General features: G+C 51.6%; 3 non-coding genes across 3 annotated transcripts; 1 reads left to right on the forward strand and 2 right to left on the reverse strand.

Annotated features, from left to right (window-relative positions):
• Positions 1-1165: 1165 nt before the first annotated feature.
• On the reverse strand, positions 1166-1237 carry TRNAE-UUC (transfer RNA glutamic acid (anticodon UUC)). Its single transcript has one exon. It is a non-coding gene; the product is annotated as a tRNA-Glu (tRNA).
• A 3627-nt stretch (positions 1238-4864) lies between these two features.
• Positions 4865-4936, reverse strand: TRNAH-GUG (transfer RNA histidin (anticodon GUG)). The gene has a single exon. It is a non-coding gene; the product is annotated as a tRNA-His (tRNA).
• Positions 4937-5674: 738 nt separating this feature from the next.
• On the forward strand, positions 5675-5748 carry TRNAN-GUU (transfer RNA asparagine (anticodon GUU)). The gene has a single exon. It is a non-coding gene; the product is annotated as a tRNA-Asn (tRNA).
• The last annotated feature ends 252 nt before the right edge of the window (positions 5749-6000 follow it).

Genomic DNA, 6000 nt, shown 5'->3' on the forward strand with positions numbered 1-6000 from the left:
ATATGGCAAGAGTATATTTAGCTTTGTAATAAACTCTCTCCCCAAGTGGCTGTACCATTTTGCAGTCCCCCGAGCAACGAATGATGGTTTCCATTGCTCCACAACTCACCAGCATTTGGTATTGTTCGTTTTTTGGATTTAACCATTCTAAGAGGTGTGTAGCGGTAGCCCATTATTGTTTCAGTTTGCAATTCCCTAGTGACATACGATGTTGAGCATCTTTTCATATACGGGATTGCCATCTGTTCATCTGTATAATCTGTATGTCATCTCTGGTGAGGTGTCCGTTCAATCTCTTGCCCATTTTTAATTGGGTTTTTAAATTTTTCTTATCTTTGAGTTTTAGTGTTCTTTGCATGTTTTGGATACAAGTCCTTAATCAGATATGTTTTGCAAATATTTTCTCTCCCTCTGTGGCCTGACTTTTCACAGGCCTTCGGAGAGAGTGTGGAAGGGAAAGTGGAAAACGTGCAGAGTGCTTGGTGGAGTCTACACAGTTTACATGCTACAGCCGTTGTAGAAATAGCTGTGGGATTTGACTGTGGTACCATTGTTTTGATATTCTGGTGCTGATTTTTACTCCTGTCTTCTGCTTATGGCAGCGGTAAGAGTTTGCCATTTTATGGGTACTTCACCTGCTGCCTTTGTTGGGTCAGTCAAAATCAGCTCCCTACACTTTTAATCTACAAACGGGACAGCCCTCGAGGACCTGACCCCACGTTCACCTTCCCCTCAACCCCCGCGGGCAGCACCTCTGGGCACCTCTTTCGTCCGAAGGCCTTGGAAGCGTTTTATCTGTGAACTGGGCAGGGGAATCCCAGCCGACTGGCCCATTTGCAGGGCCCGCACCAACAGGCCGCCTGGGCTTGGCCGCGTCTGGGTCACAGAGAGCTCAGCCAGATCCGCGCCACCTCAGGTGCAGCCCCACAGGGCTTTGAAGGTCTGCAGGGCTGTGTAAACCTGGGCAAGATGCTTAGCACCCCTGTGAAGGCGCTTCTGCGGGTGGCTGACGTGGAGACAAGCAAGAGCGGTGTCCCCTGAGAAGGGGCCCACCCTTGTTCCCCTTCCTCTGCAGGAGTTGAAGACTGGGTGCGAGGAGCAGAGAGCAGGACCCCTCAACAGAGGAAAGAAAGGTTCGTGTGTGCAGACAGACGGTGCAAAAGGATTCCCTGGCCGGGAATCGAACCCGGGCCGCGGCGGTGAAAGCGCCGAATCCTAGCCACTAGACCACCAGGGAAGTGGACACTGGTGCTTCTCTTCCTTGCTTCCGCCCAGAGGGAGGTTTGCTCTGTGCTCTGGGAAGCCTTGGGCTCTGGGAGCCAGTCACGCGCGTCTTAAACCAGGAATCCTTTCGTAAAGCCCTTCCCTCCCTGCTTTCTCTGGAAAAGGGAGCCCGCAGGCGACGCACCGAGAGCCCCGGAGGCCCGCCAGGACCACCCGTGCCGGAGCGAGTCGCCTCGTCGCCTCGTCCCGGCGGCACCTCTGAACTGCCCCGGGGACGCGCCACTGCGGGGAGAGAAGGTCGCGGGGGCCGGGGAGTGGACGAGGTTCGTGGGAGGAGGTGGGTGGGGAGGCGCCCAGAGTTAGAAGGGGCCCGAGCACGGAGACCTGAGAGCTTGGCATTTCCAACCTCCCAAAGGACTCAGGTGGGTGCAGGAACGGAGACAGACGGTGGAGGGGAAACGCTTTCTAGCAAGTCTCAGTCCCAGGCGGCTGAACTGGATTCCGGATCTTCCCACTACAACCCGCTGCACCTGCAGTTTTCCCGCCTTAGTCGATGCCAGCTCCATCCTTCCATATGCTCAGGCCAAAAGCCTAGGCGTTCTCTCCGCCACCGGAGTTTTTCTGAGACCCCACATCCCTTTAGTCAGGAAGTTTTGTTTTGTTGTCACGTGTGTGGGACATTGATTGCTCTGGGTTTTCTCAACCTCGGCCCCGTTGACAGTTAGGATCCGATCATCTTTTTCCAGGGGAATGCTCCACCCGTGGATTGAAGGATGTTTAGTGGCATCCTTGGCCTTTGATGATTTGATGGCAGAGGAAAGCTTCCCCCTCTCCCCCCAGGCGTGACAATCAAAAGTGTCTCCAGACTAGGCCTGGTGACAAACTAGCGGGACGAGGGTCGTGGACCAAGGACGCATGTCAGCCCGGATTGAGAACCACGACGTGCATAGTCCCTCCTGTTCCTGGTCTCTGAACTTGTGCAGATGACTCTCCTGATCAAGGTGCGGGGATCCATTCAACTCTGGGCCCCTGGGCCCAAGTGGATGTTAGGAATTGAGACTTTTCCTCTCAAGATCATGGGTCTTTGTGCCCTTTGGACTTTTCTTTGGCTCTGTCCTGGAAATCAGCCTCTTTTGAGCCTGTCTACAATGGCCAGCCAGGCAGGGGGGTAGTCTGGCTCCTTGAGGTTCCTCTTTCCCCTTCTAGAACTTCACACCTCTTTTGGTTCAGCCTGCAGAGAAGCTTTAGGGGGCACTTTACTCGACTTCCCCCGGCATCCCCAAGGAGCAGGTGCGTGGGGCAGGTGGAAGAATGGGCTTTGATTGTGGTGCCGGACCCTCGATGCCCGACCTCCACGACCCGCATGCAGTTTTCCAGGCTCCCCCGGTCCCGCCCTTGGGGAGTGATGTCCTGGGAGACAACCAGGCCAGGAGGGACACCTAGGGGAAACCGGCTGCCCGCTTCAGTTCTGTAGAGGGAGCCAGAAAGCGTCCTGACAGGAGAGAAAGGCGATGGATCCTCCCTTATTGGGCAGGTGGAAGAGAGAGTAAAGGGAAGAGGAGAAAAATCCTGTGAAGTTTTGGGATCTACTGGTACCATGCTGTTGACCTCCTCTGGAACAGCGATCTCTCAGGACTGGTGAAGGTGAGTGGAGTCCCGTCTCCAGTTTGCCAAAGTGGTCAAAGCAGAGGACGATGACCTGCACACCGGTGAATAGGCCATCCCTGGTCTGCTACTTGGTAGTGTTTGAACTTCCCTACCCAAGATTTCTGTGGATGCAGCTGGTTGTTTTCCCAATTGCTCTCATTCGAAGAAAGGGTCGATCTGGTGTGAAGCATGTGCAACAACCTCAAAGCAAGGAAAGCAACTCTTGTGGAGAGTGTCACATTCCTCTCACACCCCTTTAATTTTAATGGCACTTTCCCAGGTAGAGTCCCCATGTCGGGCCCATTCTGCTTTTATTGTACAGGTGGTGGAACCTAAGAGAAGTCTAGAAGGTCCACAGGAGAATATTTGAATCACGGCAGGCATTTTTGTGTAAGCGTGCATTCCAAAAACACAAGACAAACATATCGAGCTCACCTGTGCCTTTTCTACAAAGATAAGGAGAAGAATTACACATAAACAAATGGAAAACATCATAGAATGGCCTTAAGTGTCTGTTGCTTCCACTAAAGTTATTCTTCCCTGGATACGCTCATCAGCGTCTTCTCTTTCTCCAAAATATGACATCCAGTGCCAGACCCTAAAATCGGTTTTCTGGTTCTAGTCTATTTTTGCCCCCTCTCTGTATCTCTGCCTCTTCCTCCTCTTTTTTCTTATGTGAAAAAAGTCATCTCTCCTTCAGCCTCCAATCTGCAACAGGGAACCCAAGGATCAGCTTAGCAATTTAGGGACCCTCCATGGGACTCTATGTCAAAAACAGTATGGAGTTCTCTTGTTGGCCCAATCTGGCAGATGAAAATGTTGAGGCCCTGCCCAAAGTTCAGAACTAGCAGAAGTAAAACCACTGGATCACTGAAATAGTCATAAGTAAAAATTCGTTGTGTGCAAAAAGACAGTTTGGGAACTGGGAGCACTCAAACTGAATACAGAATGAGGCACAGAGGTATATTGTTATAAAGCAGCTCATAGAGTGAGGGGTCAGTGGCTGTTTATTCTTCACAGTGTTGGTCTATACCATTAGAGGTTTACTAGTGATAGCGAATTGGTTAAAGTGGTTACCTCATATCAATTTTGGGGACCAGTTTAAGTTTCGTTTATGATTTTCAGAGGCATTAACCAGAAGTGGCCCTATTTAAGTTCCACTGGTTTTGCAAAATTTGCTACATTAGCTACGGCTTGTATGACTAAACTGTTTGGTCTGCTCAGATAATTTTCAAGTCTGATCTCCACTTGTGATTGATTTGAGCAATTCTCCCCTTTTGGTCATGATCTTACCCCCAGAGCATGACCATCCAGTATAGTGTTACTCTCAGTTACCACTGTGAATGTCCCCAGGCCCAGGAGTCACATATTCACTGTCTCTGCTAGATGAGTCATCGGGGCTGAGAGTCCTCTAGTCACCATCATCATCATTTATGTGGTTATTGTTGAGTTCTTCCAGTTGTCCGATTTTGATGGATACCATTTGACCTGTGAGTGGCTGCCAACAGGCGTTTAGAATCCTTGAGAGTATGCAAAGTACCAGAGAGTTTAATATGATGGCTCTAAGGAGAACAGTAGCCAAGGATTGAAAAAGTCTCAGGGAGCACAGATTGCCAGGAGCCAAGGTTTATCCAGCTAGGCAGGTCTATGGAAGAGGTGTCACTAATCTGATGAAAAATTTTATCTGGTCTTTAAGACCGTTTAGATCTTGAGCAACAGAGAGACAACATTTTTCCCCAATAGGGCATCAACGACGCTCCCCTTTTGGAGCACCACTGAAGATAATTTACTCCAGTGTACTTTGGTCAGGCACGGGAACGGAGAACGCACCCGCACCAAGGTTAGCGCACTGTAGCGTTTCCTTCTCTTCTCCTGCCCTCCTCGCGCTTAGTGGCCGGCGGAAAGAGCTGCTCCCTGGCCCCGAGGCAAGGGGCGCAACCCTGTGCGGGGTTCAACAAAGTAAAAGCAAAAAGCCAGACATGACAGACAACAGTGCCGTGACTCGGATTCGAACCGAGGTTGCTGCGGCCACAACGCAGAGTACTAACCACTATACGATCACGGCGCGCCACAGCCCCGGGGGCGGCCTTGTTCCTTGCTCTATGAATTTTGACGTCATATCCCTCTAATTACTGCGCTGGTTTTTCTTGGACAGTGCAGGTACTCGTTTTCTTTCTTTTCTGCCCGCTCTCCGTTTTCCCCTCCCATCCTCTCGATTCTGATACCTGCTTTTAAAAACAACAACAATCCTCATCTTGCCAAATCCCGCCCGCGCCTCTGCACAGGACTCTTGGGAAGTCTCCTTGTCTGCAACCTGGCCTCCCCCTCCTCTTTGTCGCCTCCTTGCATTTGCCGCTTTTGAGCCCTCCTCTCCCTCTTTCCGGCTCCCTCCTCGAACCGACCGCAGCCGAGTGGATTGAGAGGAGCGCCGGGGGCGCAGATGGTCGGGTGAAGGCGGAGCAAACGGGAAGAGCCGCCACTGGAGCCCACCGGGCGTTCAGCTTCCCTTGGGCCCCACTCGGCCCAGGCCCGAGGGGTCGCGGCCCCAGGCGTCTCTGTGGCGCTGGCATCTGAGGAGGTTGTGGACCAAGGCCAGGCGAGGCCGTTCGGTTGCACTTTACCTTCGGAATCACCCAAAGCAAGGGTTTCCAAGGAGACAAAAACACTGGCTGCGTCGACTCCGCCTCTCCGGTTTTCGAGGATTTGGAACCTGGACAACTTCAAATCCTGCAAAAAGCGGATGACTCCGCCTAGCGTTGAATAGTGCTTGCTCTCGGAGGGGAAGGAAACCATGCTGCAGCGTGTCTCTGTGGCGCAGTCGGTTAGCGCGTTCGGCTGTTAACCGAAAGGTTGGTGGTTCAACCCCACTCAGGGACGCATCTCGCCTTTTCTGTCCTAAAAGAGCTTCCGGTTGTTTCTACTGTTGAGGAAAATAATCAATAATCATCCTATAACAGAAAGTTATATTCGAGCCAAGCTGAGGACTATAGCTCAGGGAGTGCATCCTTCTCAAGGGAAAAAAGAGCTCTTCTTCTGAGTGCTTTCCGGCAACCTTATACAGCATTTCCAAACAAAGAGGCGCACACTAAGCATGACAGGGGCACGTTCCTCAAGGATTCAAGGAGATGT

This window comes from Equus przewalskii, unplaced genomic scaffold (assembly GCF_037783145.1).
Source record: "Equus przewalskii isolate Varuska unplaced genomic scaffold, EquPr2 ChrUn-12, whole genome shotgun sequence".
NCBI classification, from domain to species: Eukaryota; Metazoa; Chordata; class Mammalia; order Perissodactyla; family Equidae; genus Equus; species Equus przewalskii.